Source organism: Notamacropus eugenii, chromosome 3 (genome assembly GCF_028372415.1).
Source record: "Notamacropus eugenii isolate mMacEug1 chromosome 3, mMacEug1.pri_v2, whole genome shotgun sequence".
Taxonomy (NCBI): domain Eukaryota; kingdom Metazoa; phylum Chordata; class Mammalia; order Diprotodontia; family Macropodidae; genus Notamacropus; species Notamacropus eugenii.
In genome coordinates, this window is record NC_092874.1 from 405,087,044 (window position 1) to 405,105,016 (window position 17,973).

At 40.0% G+C, this 17,973-nt stretch overlaps 1 pseudogene; it reads left to right on the top strand.

Moving 5' to 3' along the window:
- Positions 1 to 16,535: 16,535 nt before the first annotated feature.
- Positions 16,536 to 17,358, top strand: LOC140531715 (eukaryotic translation initiation factor 3 subunit K pseudogene; annotated as a pseudogene).
- Positions 17,359 to 17,973: the final 615 nt, after the last annotated feature.

Below are 17,973 nucleotides of genomic sequence, written 5' to 3' on the forward strand. Positions count from 1 at the left end.
TCACCCTAATGGAAAGTTGGGAACCAAAACAAAATATATAAATAGAGCTAATCAGGACAGAGTTGGTCTTCATGAGAAACTTGGGACTGATAACGACTGATTTTGCTGATGAAGAGAAGTTACTGGAATAAAATCTGTATGCTCCAGAGAAAAGAAAATAAACAAAGGCCAAGTCCATGCCAAGTCATCCTCGAAGATAAATAAAGTCCAATCTTCTATACCTTGATGGCTCTGGGCCAGGCATGACCTGCAGATATGAAAAACTGGCAAATCCAGAGAGCTCTCTCATGTGTTTCTTATTAAACTGGGGAAGAAGTAGAGAAGTAAATAAAAACACTGTACAAGAAGGCAGGAGACTTGGGTTCTAGGCCTCCTTCCAAAACTAATTTTGGGAAATTCACTTAAACTTTTTTGATCTCACTATTGGATATTAACAATTGTTTACTTACCTGAAGTTAGAGAGCTGGACCAGATGACTTCCTGAGGCCCCTTCCAGTCCTTTACTCTCTCACTCTATTGTTTTAAAACTACCATAGAGACACTAAGAATTTATAAGGTATATTCTGTACTTAAAAATAGTGCTCATGGTAGGATACTTAAGTAATAGTTGTGGCCTGTGGCAACATTATAGGGCAGCTAGGAGGTTCAGAGGCTAAAGCATCAGGCCTGGAATCAGGAAGACCTGAGTTCAAATTCACCCTCAGATGCTTACTAGCTATGTGACCCTGGATGTGTCACTTAACCCCTGTCTGCCTCATTTTTCTCATCCATAAAGTGGGGATAATCATAGCACCTACCTCCAAGGTTGTTATGACGATCAAATGAGATAATAATTGTAAAGCACTTAATACAGTGCCTGGCGCATAGTTAACATTACAGAAAGTTAGCACTTAATATTAGTTATTACAAGCAAGGTTAAGTGACATGCCCAGTGTCACAAAGCTAATATGTGTCCAAGTCAGGAATTAAACTGAGAGCTTCCTGATTCCAATTCCAGTGCTCTAATGAACTGCACCACCTAGTTGTCCTCTAGACTCTTCTCATTACAGCAAGCTGATAATTTCTGAGACTCAGGCACTTTATCTATTAAATGAGAAATTTGGATTAAATAATATTTAAGGTCTCTTCCAGATCTCAAATTCAATTCAACTCAACTCAATTTAATTCAGGGATCATTGATTAAGTCACAGCTGCATGCTAAGCACTGAGATACAAAGAAAATAATTAAAGAATATCTGTCCTAATTGAGTTTACATTCTACAATATTGACATAGATTAGTAAATACAAAGTAAATATGAGGCAATTTAGGTGGGGAGTTGGGGAGGAAGGCATTAATACTAATGAGATCAGGAAAGCTTCTTGTAGGAGATGGTGGTGCCCACCTGAACTGAGCATTCAAGGGATCTGCGGATTCCCAAGGCAGAAGTGAAAAGAGGGAGCATTCTAGCCATGGGCACTCAGATCTGCTTAGCCAGTCCTAATCTCTTTGCTGACATCAAGTCTTGTATCTTCAAATGACCATGAGACAGCTAAAACTAAATTCAGTATGTCTAAAACTGAACTCACATTTTCCCCTAAATTCTCCCCTCTTCCAGACTTCTCTGTTCATGTCATGAGCACCACCATCTTTCCAGGCACCTAGGCTTATAATCTAGGTGTCAACCTCACCCTCTTATACCTCCCACAACTAATATGTTGCCTAAGCCTGTCTTTTACTTTCCTAACATCCCTCACATCCACCCCACTGACTCCTCTGTCACAGCCACTATCTGGGCGTAAACACTCATTACCTCATCCCTGAACTTCAGCAATAACTTTCTGGCTGGTCTTCCTTCCATAAGTCTCTCTCTACTCCAGTCTATCTTTCTCCACTTGGGTGACAAAATGATCTTCCTAAAGCACAGATCTGACCATGTCACCCTCTACTTAATAAACTCCACTGGTTCCCTATCACCTCCAGGATCAAACAGAAAATCCTCTCACATTCAAAGCACATTATAACTTGCCGCCCCCCCCACAACTTTTCAGTCTTCCTACACCTCATACCTCCCTCAGTCCTCTTTCTTTCAATGGCACAAATTTCCTTGTTGTTTCTCAAGCAAAACACTGTCCCCTGATTGGTAGCATTGTGACTTGGCTACCTCCCCATGCCTGGAATGCTCTCCTTCCTCATCTCAATCACCTGGCTTCCTTCAAGTCTCAGTTAAAGACCACCTTTTGCAAAAACAAACAAACAAACAAACAAACAAAGCCTTTCCCAATCCTCATTACTTCTATTGCTTTCTGTTCATTGGTTATTTGCAATTTATCTTGAATATGGTTTGTACATGGTTGTTTGCATATTATCTGTTCCATTAAACTGAGCTCCTTGAAAGCATGGACTAGTTTTTTACTGTTCTTTGCTTCTCCAGCTCTTAGTATAGTGCCTGGCACATAGTAGGTGCTTGATAAATATTTATTTACTGACTCACAGCCTGCATAAAACTTTAGAGACAGGACAAGATGTCATGTGCAAGGAACAAAAAATAGACCAATTTAAACAGTATTCAGAGTAAAGGCCAGCCACCTTCTATGTTGGAGAGAGATGGCCTCCCTGCCCCCAAAAAGGGTCTGTTGAAACCAGAGTTTTCCTATATTATATTCCCTAGTAGAATATGAACTACATGAGGACAGGGAGTTTTTTATCACTGTGTTTTTATCACAGTGCTTAGCATGGAGTCGGTACTTAATAAATGATCTTTGAATTAGATTGAATTAAGTTGAATTAAATTTTAGATCTGGAAGAGACCTTAGAAATCATTTAGTCCAGATTTCTTATTGAATAGATAAGGTACCTGAGTCTCAGACTCTCAGTGGGCAGAAGACTAAATAAATGAAGTTTCTTGGTACAGAAATTCTCAGTCCACTAGCATTTTTTATACCACTATTCCCTCCAGCAAGGTCATATAGCCTATCATGCCTAAATAATAAATGAATGAATGAATGAATATTCTATACACTCCCCGATATGTGTTTGCTAACCTCCAGGCTTCTGGATGGCTCTCTGGTTTTTCTTACTTGCCTAAGAATGGTGAGATTTGAACCCCACAGATTGAAACTGAAGCAGGAACTAAATACATAGTCTGGACTCTGTTTAATGGTCAGGTCATCTAAACAAATTAGTTCAAACCACTGATTGAGTTAATGTTTCTCACTAAATTAACTTGCAATATTTTACTAAATAATCTACACTGACTAGCTATGTTGGGCAACATGTGTATCCTGGCCAAGCTTGTAGACAGTAGACCCAATTATCTCTTGGTTTTTCCAAGTGAGAATTGAGCCCCTAGAAGAAGAAGCCCTTATGTGTATGTTGCTATGGATATTTGTACTTGTATGTATACTATATGTAGAACTAATATAGTATGGTCTACAGTGGCCCCACCTCTCTGAAATTATGGGTCATCCTAGACAATCTAATGAGCAAAAGGCAAGGCAGCTCCAGTTTGTTGTAGCCTGTCAGCTGGAAAGTAAGGGTTAATTTCCCCAAGATAATAGTGATGTGCATGTACCTAATAATAGAGTATCAGACTTGGAATCAAGAAGATTCATCCTCCTGAGTTCAAATCCAGCATCAGACACTTACTAGCTGTATGACCCTGGACAAGTCACTTTACCCTGTTTGTCAATTTCCTCATGTGTAAAATGAACTAGAGAAGGAAATGGCAAACCACTCCAGCATCTTTGCCTAGAGAACCCCAAATGGGATCGCAAAGAATCAGACATAACTGAAAAATTGACTGAACAACAAGTCAAGCTGGTCCTAGGCAGAAAGGTAATTTATCACATACTCATCCTTTAGAATTACAGAATGTTAGAGCTAGATAAACCCATGGAGATCATTCAACTTAACCCTCTAATTTTAGGAAATAAGAATAAGTCATAGAGAGGGTGCATGATTTTCCCCAAATCAGAGTTAGGAGTGGAGTCTCTTCAAATGAAGTGATGTTGGAATCTGAGGTTCAGTGGAAACAGGAAAATATATGGCTTCAGGAAAGAAGAGAAGAATTCCCTGTGGGTGGGAGTGAAGAGGTCCCCTATAGATGTGTAAGATAGTGAAGAGTTTCATTCAGTTGGAAGATTTGCTCAAATTGTGAACTCACTATGGAGAAGACGGGGAGTGTTAAAATAGCCCTCTAAACTCCGTGGAGTGCATTCACTCATACCCACTCCTTCAGAGAGAAAATTAGGGAAGAATTCAAACATTTCAAAGGGCAAAAACTAAGTGCCTTAATCAAGGAAGGCTCACATACACCTACAGTTACCGACTCCACCCTGAGTTACAAAGAATCATTCCAGACATTCCCTGCTTGTAGATGGAGTAGAAAGTCAGGACCTGTGTTTGAAATGCTGTGTGTGCAAAGGTGGGGCTTTCTTTGTATTGGGTGGTTGAATGGGTGCTTAGAAACAATGAGTGTATGTTTCTGAGGGCAGATCACTGGTAGAAGGACTTACAGATGTGTGTAATCAAATAAAAATAAGCATTTATTTAAGAGCCTATTATGTATCAGGCAAGAAGCAGATGGCATAGAGGACAGAGAACTGAACTTTGGGTTTGTCCTGTTTCTGACATACACTAGCTTCATAACCCTGGACAACTCAAAACCTCTTAATAGAAACTCTCTAAGATTATGAATTGCAGGGGAGTTACATATCTAAATTGATAGAATTTCCTCATTAGCAGTTCCAAATCAAAAACAAGTCCAAACTCTAGCCTTATTCCCATGTCAGGTACCATATTAGGTATTGGATATACAAAGACAAAAAAAATAGCTTCTGCTCTCAAAGAGTTTACATTCTAATGAAAGAAACAACATATACGCATGTAGATCTAGGATTAGGCACTGAGTCCAGTCCTTATGAACATATACAGAGTGCTGGTGATGCAATTTCCCTATCAGGATCCCCATTCCAAGACTACCCTTCTCTTTTTAGTTAGCTCTGTTTTCCAGAACTAAGGTCAGAAAGCAAATTGTTCCCTGAGCTTGGCATAACAGCAATCCTTTGGGCTCACTCTCTGGGTAAATGCTGCTGCAGATAACTGATGGTCCCTGAGCGTAGGCAAACACCAATGGGCCCAGATGTGAAGTCCTGCTATGAATGGACTTTTTGTCATTATACAACCTTGTCTCACTGTTGCTGTTATGCCTCACTACTGTTGCCACACCACACTTTTTGATTCTTTATCTAGCCACAAATATATAAGTCAAGGTTTAGTTTCACTGCCTTGGGCTTCCTACAACAGAAGGGCCCCAAAGAAAGCTTTTTGCTTATAACCTCTGTGAGCTCCTCAGCATTTTTGCACTGAACAGTGGTTGCAAAAACTCTGTGACTCTCTGGGTGATTTATTACCAGAGTTGACATACCACGCCAAAAAAACTGGGGAGCCTGTTTCCTGGAGAGTTAGAAAGATATGTAATGGTGGTAACTTGAAGAGTCTTTAGAATTACCTTTAGAACCCAGGTGAGGAATAACTGAGATGAGGACACATCCAGGACTGATGTATATGAACTTGGTGGAACCATTGTTTCTTTTTGACCTGCCTTTGATTAAATATCCTTTTGTTAAAGCTAATTGATGCTAATTTATTAAACAGAAGTTGGAACAGTAATCACCTGTAGCTAACAGTATGAAGAGCATGCCCAGAATGACAGTTCAAACCGATGACATTAGAGACAACTTCAATTCCCTAGAACTCTGAGGGAAAAATGTAACCAGTCACTTTGGGAGAGTGAGGACAGAGAGTACTCAGTACATATATATTCAAAACATCGCAAGTTGATACAATATAACTAAGAAAGAGAAAGTATTTGCAGAGATGTGAAGGAACAGGTTCCAGCACAAAATAGCGGTTGAGCCCAACCCTAAAAGAATCCAAAGATTCCAAGAACTGGTAGTGAGAAGGGAGAGCCTTCCCAGCATGAGTGACAGCAGGCAAAAATACAGTGAGAAAGAAATAGAGGATCTTCTGTGAGGAACAGTAAGAGTTCCAGTAGGATAAGGCTAGGCTGTGAAGAGTCTTCAGTGCTCACCAGAAGCACTAATATTTGATCCTAGACATCATAGGGAGCCACAGGGATTTATTGAACAGGTAGTGACAGGGTCAAACCTGAATTTCAGGAAAATTCCTTTGACAGCAATTCTTGGCTGATCTTAACTCAGGCCAGACCCTGGTAGTTTAGGTTCAACATTAGAACAAAATGAAATACTTTTTTGAGTCTTTCAACAGATAGCAAAAAGAGATTTACTTAATCATAGCAGGAGAAGCATGTCCCATCAGCATAGACATTGAGGACACCTCTTTGATAAAGCAGGGCAGAACTTCCTTGCCTAAATTACCCTTCATGATCCACTAGCCAAGCATGAGAGTGCTACTGGAGCTCTTTGTGGCTGGTTTGTACTTAGGTGAGGATGAAGTGACCTCAGGAGCCTCAGCCTTTAGTCCTTTGAGCCAAAAAAGTCTTGAGGAAGCTGTCAAAACCTTTTAAGGAAAAATTAGCCTAATTGGCATGGGTGAAGAAGAGAAAGAGTTAGAATATTGTTTCTACAACTTTTATAGAGGATGGTCTGGAACTGGGAGAGATGAGAGGCAGAGAGAACAATTAGGAGTCTATGTGAGAAGTTCAGGCAAGATGTGAGGAGGGCAGTGGGTACGTGAGTGGAAAGAAGAGAATGAACTAGAGAGATGTTGAAAGTTTGACAGTTAGATGGCCTAGTGGATAGAGCATCAAGCCTGGAGTCAGGAAGACCTGAGTTCAAATCAGGCCTCAGATACTTACTAGCTATGTAATCCTGGGCAAGTCACTTAACCCTGACTACCTGCACTCCCCCCCACCCCTGCCCAAATTAGTTTGACAACTAATGGAATATGTGAAGTGAATTAGAGTAGGAAGTCAAAGATGACATGGACATTGAAGTTCTGCAAGGATGGAAAAATACTAATGCCTTCAAGAGTAATAAGATACTTGAGAAAAAAGATGAGTCTGGATCCTCAGAAGCTTGTTGAGTGACTCTGGGTAATGATCTCTAGAGGGTTGTATCCATCACCAGCAGGAACATTGATACAGAAAAAACAGGAAAAGCAAGGTTTTAAGTAGCTGGCAGATCAAGAAAACCCCCACCCTAGCAAAATTATCAACTCAAAAGTGGAACAGAGCTCAGAAACCATCTGGTCTAGGGGTTCTTATTTTTTTTTGTATTCTGTGGATCCCTCTGAACACCAGTGGTTCCCTTCCAGGAAAAATATTTTTAAATGTATTAAGTAAAATACAGAGGATTACCAAGGAAAACCAAATATATTGAAATATGGTTATGAAAATATTTTTAAAACAAAATTCATAGACCCAAGTCAAAATTCCCTTCCCTCCTCTTCTCTTTACCTATGAGAAAGTGAACTACTACAAAGAAGGTAAGTGATTGAACCAAGGTCATAAAGTGGTAAATGGCAGAAACAGGAGGTTATGGTATGTCTTTATGTCATTTCAGAAAAACAATCCCAGTATTTGGCAACAGTGATGACAGAACCCTCAAAGATGTTTTAATTGAATAGCAGAGTTCCTAGTAGCTTCTACACATGAGAGCATCTGCTTAGGGGAAGGGAGGGACCCTACAAGCAGATATAGGACCATAGGGTCACAGTATAAATAGATATATAACAATAACAAATGAGGAAATTGAGGCATCGTGTCCTCATGGCTAATGACTCCACTTTTTCATGAAACTGTATATTGGCAATATGAATATATTTTTATTTTGATAATTTCTTGGTTATATTCATTGCAACTGAATTGTAATCTCTTCAAGGGCAGAGGTAATGCTCCATATGCTATCCTTAACACATTGATATTAATCCCTGGGCAGTTCTTTGCACTTAATGGTTGTGTGATTGTGGTTTGTCCTTCATTCTCAAAGAGGACCATGACATCAGGGAGATGATGACATGACTTGCAACTGAATTTGATTTGAGTGAGGGAGGGCTATGCAAAGTCACCAACCTTACTTTCTCCTCCAGAGTCATATGGGTCCGGTGGTCAGACATTGATCAGGATGAGCAGAGATGGCCCAGTCATTGGTAAGGAATAAACCAGTGAAGTTCAGGACTAGTTCCTTTGCATGTATGGTATAAAAAGGAAAAGGAAAGACCTAGGAATTAGGGGACTTGACATCAGTCCCAGGTCTGACATTAATTCCATGTGTGATTTTTGTTGTATCAACTTTGAGCCTTATTTTGAAAATGACATTTAACTATATCAGAGGATATTAATTTTTTCCTTTTGTCATGGATGTCTTTGACAGTCTGATGATGCATATTGACCTTTTCTCAGAAAAATGTTTTTAAAAAATCAGAGGAAATGCTAAATTTCAGTTATAGGATAGTGAAAATAAAGATGTGATTTTTTTTTCCTCATCAAAGTTCACAAACAACCTTGAAATCTAGCCATAGATCCCTCAGGAGTCAATGAAGCTCAGATTAAGAACCTCTGAAGTAGGGAGGCAGAGCCAAGATAGCAGAGTGAAAGCAGGGACTCACCTGAGCTCTCCCACAAATTCTTTCAGATACCTCTAAGGGGTGAATCTGAAAGGATTTTGGAGTGGTGGAATCCACAAAGAGACAGAGAGTGGCAGATTTGCAGCCCAAGACAACCTGGGGTGTCGAGAGGAAGGGTATGTTGTACCATGCTGGGACAGGAGCCCAGTGGGAGTGGGCTGCACCAGTGTAGGCTTGGACATAGCAGAGTGGGAGCAGACCCCAGGTGACTGATTCACTAGGGACAGTGGCAATCCCCAAACATCTCAGCACAGTGGGGAGGATCTGTCCAAACTGGGTGAGAAAGAGGCACAGTCCTGTGTGGGGCTTGTGGCAACAACTACTCCTGGGACTATCAGACCACAGACCAAATGTTTGAAAGCTACCTACCTGAACTTCTAAGATCCAATATGGAGAAGTAAACTGTAAATACTCTCAATGCCCCCTTGTTGACCTTGAAAAACTCAGAGAATATTGCCCCAAGAAAAATCCTGAAATAGTGGAGCCAGTCAGAAGGGCATCACAGTCTTGTAGCTTAGCAGGCTAAGGAAATTAACCTCTTGCTCTGGCTGAAGGGAACCAGTACAGGACAGGAGACATCCCAGAAATTCAGCAACAAGCCCCTCCTCAGCATAGCAGTGGGAGATCCTGAGTTCAGGGTGGTGGAGCTAGGAAGAGCCAACACCAGGACCCCAGATATGCCTTTCCTGCTGTCGTCAGTGGCTGAGCTTACCTGTTCTCTAGTACAGCTCTGAGGGGGAGGAGACCTACAAGAGTAAGACTCCCACACACATCTCACACTGCAAGTTTCAGCCCCCAGCACAAAAAGTGTGGAACAGAGTGTCCTGTGTCCTAAAATCAGAGATCTACTTTAAAAGCCAGGGGAAAGGCAATCACAATGTGCAAAAAGCAAATTAGAAAAACAAAGACCATAGATTTTCACTATGGGGACAGGGAAGGTCAAAATATGAATTCAGAAGAAGACAACATTGACACTATACCCACATCTGAAACCTCAAAAGAGAATAGGAACTGATCTCAAACACAAAAATCATTCTTGGAAGAGCTGAAGAAGGACTTTAATAGTCAAATTAGAGAGGTAGAAGGAAACTGAACAATTCTTTTAAAACTACAATTGACAAAATGGAAAAAAAGATCACTGAGGAAAACAATCCCTCAAAAAGTACAATTGGCTAAATGATTACAGAAGTACAAAACCTAAGTGGAGAAAATAACTACCTAAGAAGTAAAATTGGCCTCATGGAAAAGGAGGTACAAAAGTTAACTGAAGGAAACTATTAAAAATTAGAATTGGATAAGTAGAAGCTAATGACTTTATGAGGCATCAAGAATGAGTCAAACAAAATCTAAAGAATAAAAGAATAGAAGAAACTATAAAATATCTCATTGGAAAAACAACTGGCCTGAAAAATAGATCCAGGAGAGATAATCTAAAAATTATTAGTCTATTGAAAAGTCATGATGAAAAATAGAGCCTGGACAGTATCTTCCAAGAAATCATCATGGAAAAGTGACCCAAGATCCAAGAACCAGAGTGTAAAATAGTAATTGAAAGAATCCACTGACCACCTCCTAAAAGAGATCCCAAATTGAAAAATCCAAGGAATATCAGTCAAATTCCAGAATTATGAGCTCAAGGAGAAAATACTGTAAGCAGCCAGAAAAAAACCCAAATATTATGGAACTACAGTTAGGATCACACAGGACCTTGTACCTTCTACCTTAAAAGATCAGAGGGATTAGAATAAGATATTCTGTAAGGCAAAGGAGCTTGGACTACAACCAAGGATCAACTACCCAGCAAAATTGAGCATAATCTTTCAGACAAGGAGATGGACATTCAATAAAATAAGGTGCTTCCGGACCTTCCTGATGAAAAGGCCAGAGCTCAATGGAAAATTTGACCTTCAAATATAAGACTCAAGAGAGGCATAAGAAGTAAACAGGAAAAAAAATTAAAAAGAACCCCTGAAATAAATGATCTCTAAGCTTTCTTCCATCTCTAATATTCTGTGATTCTACATATGACCCACAGTCCTCCACTAAAACACATTCCAATGCCTCATCATGGTATGAAAGTAATCCTGGGTTCATGTTTTCCCCTGGTTTAAATCCTCTGTTGTTTATTATTCTTATGGTGTTGGACAAGCATCATCACTCTGGGCCTCCATTTCCTCATCTATGAAATGAGAAATAGATAATATCTGGAAGCCCCTTCTAGCTTCTTAATTCTTAGCCTTATTTTTTTTTTTACTTTATTGAATAAAACAAACATTTCCATAATATAGTACCAAAAAATTTAGTTTCATTGTGCATGAAACTAAATCTACTATGCACAATTTACTATTCCTTTCAAATATATCACAAAATTTCCAAGTAAATTTATTTTTTTCCTTCTTTTCCTCTGCCCCCTTAGATGGCTAGCATTAGACCCAAATAGGTATGTGTGTGTGTGTGTGTGTGTGTGTGTGTGTGTATGTGTGTGTGTGTGTGTGTAAAATTATTCTATACATACTTCTATTTATTAGTTCTTTCTCTGGATGCAGATAGTATCTTTCATCATATATCATTTATAGCTAATAAATCAATCCTGGGTTCTTAAATCTATATATTAGTGGAGAATAAGCTCTAGTCTTACCATGCTGGGAAGCCTTTATGCTGAGGCCTAACAGTGGACTGTACCTGACATCCAAGGACCAGAGTAGCTAAATCTGGAAATGCTTATGACCAGAAGAAGATGATCCAGTAGGTAATGAACTTTCAACAACTGCAAATCATAATGTGTAGATGGGCTATTATCTGCATCAGTGAAGGTTCTTTCAAAGTGTCATAGAGTGGGCAATCAATACTTGCTGTCAAAGAATGAGGGAGAGGATAAGGGCTTAACAGGTATCTCCCACTCTTATCAAATTAGAGTCAATGAGATAGATCTTTGAAACTTCTAGTAGGAAATGTCAACCTCTAAGGGGAATGCAAGATGAATATCTGCCTGGGTGAAATAGCCTTTGGCAAAATATTAGAAGAACTTAGATTCTCTCAGCAGCAATTAAACATAATACCCATGTTGCCCCTAAGAGCCTATTCTGAGAATTAATGGGCCTACTAGGCTCATTCTCTCTTTCAGGTTCCCAGGGTCCCATTTAGCAAATGACTATGCCTAGTATACTGAATGAGACCCTAGTGGCCTGGCAGAATGACTGCTTATTGTAAAGGTGAGCCAGAGGTGAGCTTTCTCTCCAGGAGAATCTGGCCTCTTGCTTGTTGCATACCCTGGTTCACATAGGCAGAAGTTATTATTAATTCATTAAGAGTTATTCCAAGAGACTAAGAGTCTGGTAATGATTTCCTGGACCATTCTTCACATCCAGAAGTTGATAATGAGTAGGAATGTCAATTATTTATTCATTAAGTGTGGAAAAACAAACCAACAAAAAATGGTATTTGTCTGTTCTCTGTTAAATGAATCTGTCCCATTTCTGAATAAAATATGGGTCATACAGATGAAATGCTAAGCATGGAAAATATATTACCCACTCAGGACATAATCCTTCTAGTCTTAATTAAGGAAAATCAACAATTTGAACTCACAATTGATGGAGGTAGAAACAAAGCAAGAATATTGAAAAACAGACTAGCTAGCCTAGCTGGTCAGGCAGATTCTTGGGAAGGGTGTGTTAGCTGAGTGACTGTGTAATGCCAGCAGCAGCAAAATGTCCTGAGGTAACGTGTTCAACCAACACTTTTGAATCCTTGACAAAGCTTGGAGTTTTCCAAGTTTCCATGCAGAAATCTAAGCTGATTTGTGCCAGCATCCAGGACTACCTTCCAATTTGTAGATGTCAGCACTCATCCCTATCATGAATCTCACAATCATTGCTAAAGAAGCCACACCTCTAATCCCTCTTAATAAGGAGGGTGGATTACTTGAACTTGGAAGTCCTGAGCTGCTTTAGATCTAAAGCTGATCTGGTTTCTACTGTATGCTCAACACTAACATACTGATCCCCTAGGGAGTAGGGAGCCACTAGTCTGATTAAAGAAAAGGAAACCAGCCCCAGTCTGAAATGAAACAGTTCAAAGCTTTAGTACTGATGAGTAGTGCAATTAGTTCCAAGAGAAGGAAGAGAAAAGGAGGAGGAGAGGGAGGACAGAAGAGGAGAAGAAAAGAACAAAGAGAAGCTACAGAGTCCTAGACTTGTTACAGAACACATGGTACTAATATTGATTTTGTTGTCTGATACTGCAGCCTTCCAGGGTGGAAAACTCCCTCTTCCCATACAAACCAACAGTTGATCTTCAACTTACAATATCAGAGAATTCTAGGCCTTATATTGAAAGGAAATACACTTAATCTGGGCTCAGTGAACTTGACTTTTTTTTTTTTTAACACATTTTGACTATTATATTTCAATATAACTGGTTTCCTTTGTAATCCTATGTATTATATTTTATGCATTTTAGAACATTCTGACATGGATTCCATAGGTTACCAGACTGCCAAAGGATACCATGATGCAAAAAAAGGTTAAGAATCCCTGCACTAAACCAATACATACCATTGTCTATTCATGAATGTTGGATTGGAGTCTCCCTTTCTCTGCTTTTTTTCTTAGAGATTGGGAAAAAAGATAAAACTTGAGTTTTGATGGTGGTATTGCTAGCTATCCTTACAGGGACATATACTTTTTTATACATAGGAACATAAAGTTAGAGTTATACAGAACCCCAGAAGTTCATATATTCTAAACCCTTCATTTTACAAATCAGGAAATTAAGGCTCAGAGAAATAATTTGAGTATCACAAAAATTGTTGTTCATCTTTCATTTTGTCAGAGAAGTCCAATAACATAATGATATTAATGTAAAATAGTGGGTGATGGGTAATGACTTGCCTGTGAATTGAATTTAAGTGAATCTGATGAGTTTCCAAAGTCATCAGCCTCATTCTCTCTTTCAGTCATCAAAGTTCAGTTGCAGGACATAAGTGAGGACACTGACAATGGCCCGAGAGGCAATGGATGACCTTTGTATCTTCAATATCTGACCAAGTTCTAAGACTTCAGCCACATTTCTGGCCATTGGAACAAATTGTTCTCATCTCCCTATGCCACAGGGGGTAAGGAGAAGGGGGAGTGAGAAGGGGAGGAAGTCTTCACATGTTTCAGGTATACATTCCCCTAACTCACCTACCAGTGTGTCAGTTATGCTAAAGCTGTCTTGGCCCATCTACCAAGATGGTTTTACCAGAATGTAGGTACTGCACATGCTACAAATTCCCAGAGTCACAGGTGAGAAGGTAATATGGAACAGACCTAGGAATAAAACTCAGGTCCTTTTACTTCCGATTAAATCCAAAGTTCTTTGCAGTGAACCAACTACTATTTGATAGCTGGTCTTGGCAGGTTGAGTTCAATAACTGATATTCTCAGTTTCTTCCTTGAAAATATGTTTAAATTAATTAGAATGTGAGCTTCTTGAGAGCAGGACCTATTTCATTTTTATATTTATATCTCTGGGATTTGGGACAATTCACTGTACATGATAAGCAATAATTATTTGTTGATTAACACAAACAGATTTCAGCTATATATTGATTACTTTGGGAGGATTTCTGGCTGAATGAGTCTTGACCAATAACAGCAAGTTAATGCAATCTGATAATCACTTTGCATGGGGAAAATTAGGTTTAATTGTTTCTATCAGGTATTCAAGAGGCAGCTTAACATAGGATTGCAGAGCCAGACTTAGAGTCAGGGAAACAAGGGTTCAGATCCTGCCTCTGCTACATACTGTGCTGTGACCCTGGAGAATTTGTCTCTCATTGCTCTCATTCAGTCCTTTAAAGGCTGCAAGTTGGAGCAGTTTTAGATTTGCTTTTGTAGGAAAGTTTCCCTACTGAAAGCTCCCTATATCCAATAAATCAGAGGACTACTGAAAACAACCACAATAAACAAACAAAATAATAATGATAACTCCAACCCTGTAGCTTGCCTACTGCATAGTTAGGCAGAGAAGAGACATCTATAGACATAACACTCGGTGAAAAGAAATGAATCTTGAAAGCAAAAGTAAAAAAAAAGTGGAGACCAAAGTGGAAGTTATATCTTTCAGGTAAAAGACCTAAGTTCACATTTGGTTTCAGACAGCTACTAGCTGTGTGACACTAAACAAGGCACTTAACTCCTGTTTGCCTCGATTTCTTCCACTGTAAAATGGGGAAAATAAGGGCGTCTACCTCAAAGGATTGTTGTGAGGATCAAATAAATGAAACAATATCTGTAAAAAATGATTAACACAGTGCCTGACACATAGTAGGTGCTTTATAAATACTTGCTCTTTTTCCTTCCCCCTTCAGGAAGTTAGAAAAAGGTTGTAAAGATACCTTTCCCAAAGACCCATTCGGTTATTCTTAAGGGATATGTTGAAACTTGGTCATATTGGGGACAGAGAGGGAAGAGAAGAAACCTAATTAGGAGCATGCCTTCTCTGAGGCCACTTTCAAGTTAACCTTTAGGAAAGGAGGAGATGTGCAAGTGGCCTCTCAAGCCCACCAGCCCTGTGTTAAAACTACAATCCACACAGGTATTGTTTTTCCACAGCAGAATTGGCTGTTTTAGTATTATCCCGCTCCTGTTCAGTTGTCTGGTCTTACAAGAAAATCTAGTATTTTTGTTAATTGTAAAGCAAATTCTCCACAAAGGACTCTTGTATTTGGTAATCTGATGAATCCTAGGGGCTCAGCTAAATGATTTCTTATGATACACATCTCCAGAAGCAAGCTATTGACTATTCCAGAAGGAAGCTGTAGTGGGGAGGGTGGGGAGGGGACGGCAGATACCTGCCACGTCCTCTGCCAAATCGTTGCTTATACGGTATAGGCTGACCGTGAATAGATTTTCTGAGCCTAGATTCTCTTAATCCTTGTTGATCCTGGATATTATTTTGTCCCAGAATTTTCAATATTACAGTCTATCTTGTGGTCCCAGACTCTTTCATCTATGATTCTTCCTGCTAAAGCAGGGCTTTAACAGTCACAGGATCAGAGGCTTAGAAATGAAAGGGACATTTGAGTCCTTTTACTCCAACTCACTCATTGTGCAGATAAAGAAAGTGAGGGTCAGAGGTAGTCAAACAACTTTCCCAAGGTCATTCACACAGTAAGCATCATGGGTAAGGTTTGAACCCAGGTCTTCAGACTTCAAACCCAGCACACATTCCTTTGTGCTCAACATTGGAATGGGATGGATGAGCAATTCTCTCCCCAGACAATAGCAGTGGAATCGTCATAGGGTCCTGCTATTATATTCCCTAAATCCTTCTCCAAACTTTCCCATTGTTCCTACATATTCTTCTGAGACCAAACCAATAGTCAGGTGAATCTCTAAGAGTTATTATTTTGATTTCAATGTAACCGTTATAAATGTTCCAGGAAGTAGCAATCTAAGAGTTCTGACAGAAGGTCATATTGTTAGATTTTTGATTGAGTGATTGGAAGAAGTGGCCTTAAAGAAGTCCTCTATCCCCTCTCTGTAAAGAAGTAGGTACAAAAATGGAACCAGAGTGGATGGGGGAGGAGGGGATGTAATATTATAAACACTCAATCAATCAGCAAACTTTTATTAGCACCTAGTATAGCTAGGCACTGTGCTAGATATGGAGACACAAAAATGAAGTAAATGTGATTGGCATATATATTGGTTTTATGAACTGTCTTCTTTTTTCCTTTTATTCAGAAGTAAAGGTGATGCAAACACAAATGGTATCCATAAAAATAAGACTTAAAAAGGAGAGACATCAGACATTGCATATAAATCAGAGAGACAAAGACTTTTCTTTAAAAAAAATAAAAATAGGAAAGGATTCTGAGAAGATGGTGGAATAGGTCAGAAAATTCCAAGCTCTAAAGATTTTCCCCCATAAAAGAGATAAAATAGCCCTTCTGGTTCCTGTTGCTGCTCCGGACCTGGTCTCGGCGTCTGCGTCTGCTTGTGAAAATGAGGAGGCCATGGCGCTGTTCTAGCAGATGCGCGCCAACGTGGGGAAGCTGCTCAAGGGCATCGACAGGTACAATCTTGAGAACCTGGCCACCCTGGAGCGCTACGTGGAGACCCAGGCCAAGGAGAATGCCTATGACCTGGAAGCCAACTTGGCTGTGCTCAAACTATACCAGTTCAACCCGGCCTTCTTCCAGACCACAGTGACAGCCCAGATCTTGCACTTACCAATCTCCCCCATACGGACTTCACCCTGTGCAAGTGCATGATTGACCAAGCTCGTCAAGAAGAGCAACCCATCAGGCAGATCTTGTACTTGGGAGATTTGCTGGAGACCTGTCATTTCCAAGCTTTCTGGCATGCCCTAGATGAGAACATGGATCTCCTTCTCCTTAACGGCATCACAGGCTTTGAAGACTCCGTCCGAAAATTTATCTGCCACGTTGTGAGCATCACGTATCAACATATTGATCGCTGGCTGCTGGCTGAGATGTTGGGAGATCTGTCAGACAACCAACTGAAAGTATGGATGAGCAAATATGGCTGGAGCTCCAACGAGCCAGGACAGGTCTTCATTTGCAGCCAAGAAGAGAGTATCAAGCCCAAGAACATCGTGGAAAAGATCGACTTTGAGAGTGTTTCCAGCATCATGGCCTCCTCCCAGTAACTCCTCCTGCCCAGTGTCTCCTGTTCTTTGCCTTCTATTTCCTCTTACATACAGCCAGCTTCTTAAATAAAAGCCCTTTACTTCCTGGCAAAAAAAAAAAAAAAAAAAAGAGATAAAATACCAACTAAGGCTGAACAAAGTGTGGGTAAAAATAAATAAGAATAGGGGCACAACAGGGTTCTTCCTGGGACAATTTGAGAAGATTAAAAGAAAAATCCCAGGATGGGGTTTGGTCCCTGTGAAGATTAAACAGGATCCACTGTAGCAACAAGCTACAAGCTCTGAGGTCAGGTGGTTTGAGAGGCTGCCTCAGCCCCAGGCACCAGAACCTTTATCCCTGGGATGATGAGGGGGAAGTTGGACATCTGAGCCTGGGAAGATTGAGGGAACCTTTGCTGACAAGGAAAGCCAGAACCAGGTGTGCTGTGAAGAGTGAAGGGGGAAATCAGGAATCAGCACAAGCCAGATGAGTGCATAAGCAGTGGAACAGAAAACCCCTGGCTATGGGCACTTACAGGAGGCTGCAGGATTGACTTTGATTCCAGTCTAGAGGGGAGAACTAAAGATCTGGGGGAAGAGGCATCATCTGTCATATCCCTGGGCTAGAAGTGATTGCAAAAATTATACTATTACCACACAAAAATGCACAGGCAAAGGAGAATGAATCCAACCAAAAAGCTATTATGTAGTTTTATAGAGAGAGAAGACCAGGGGTTCATCTTCA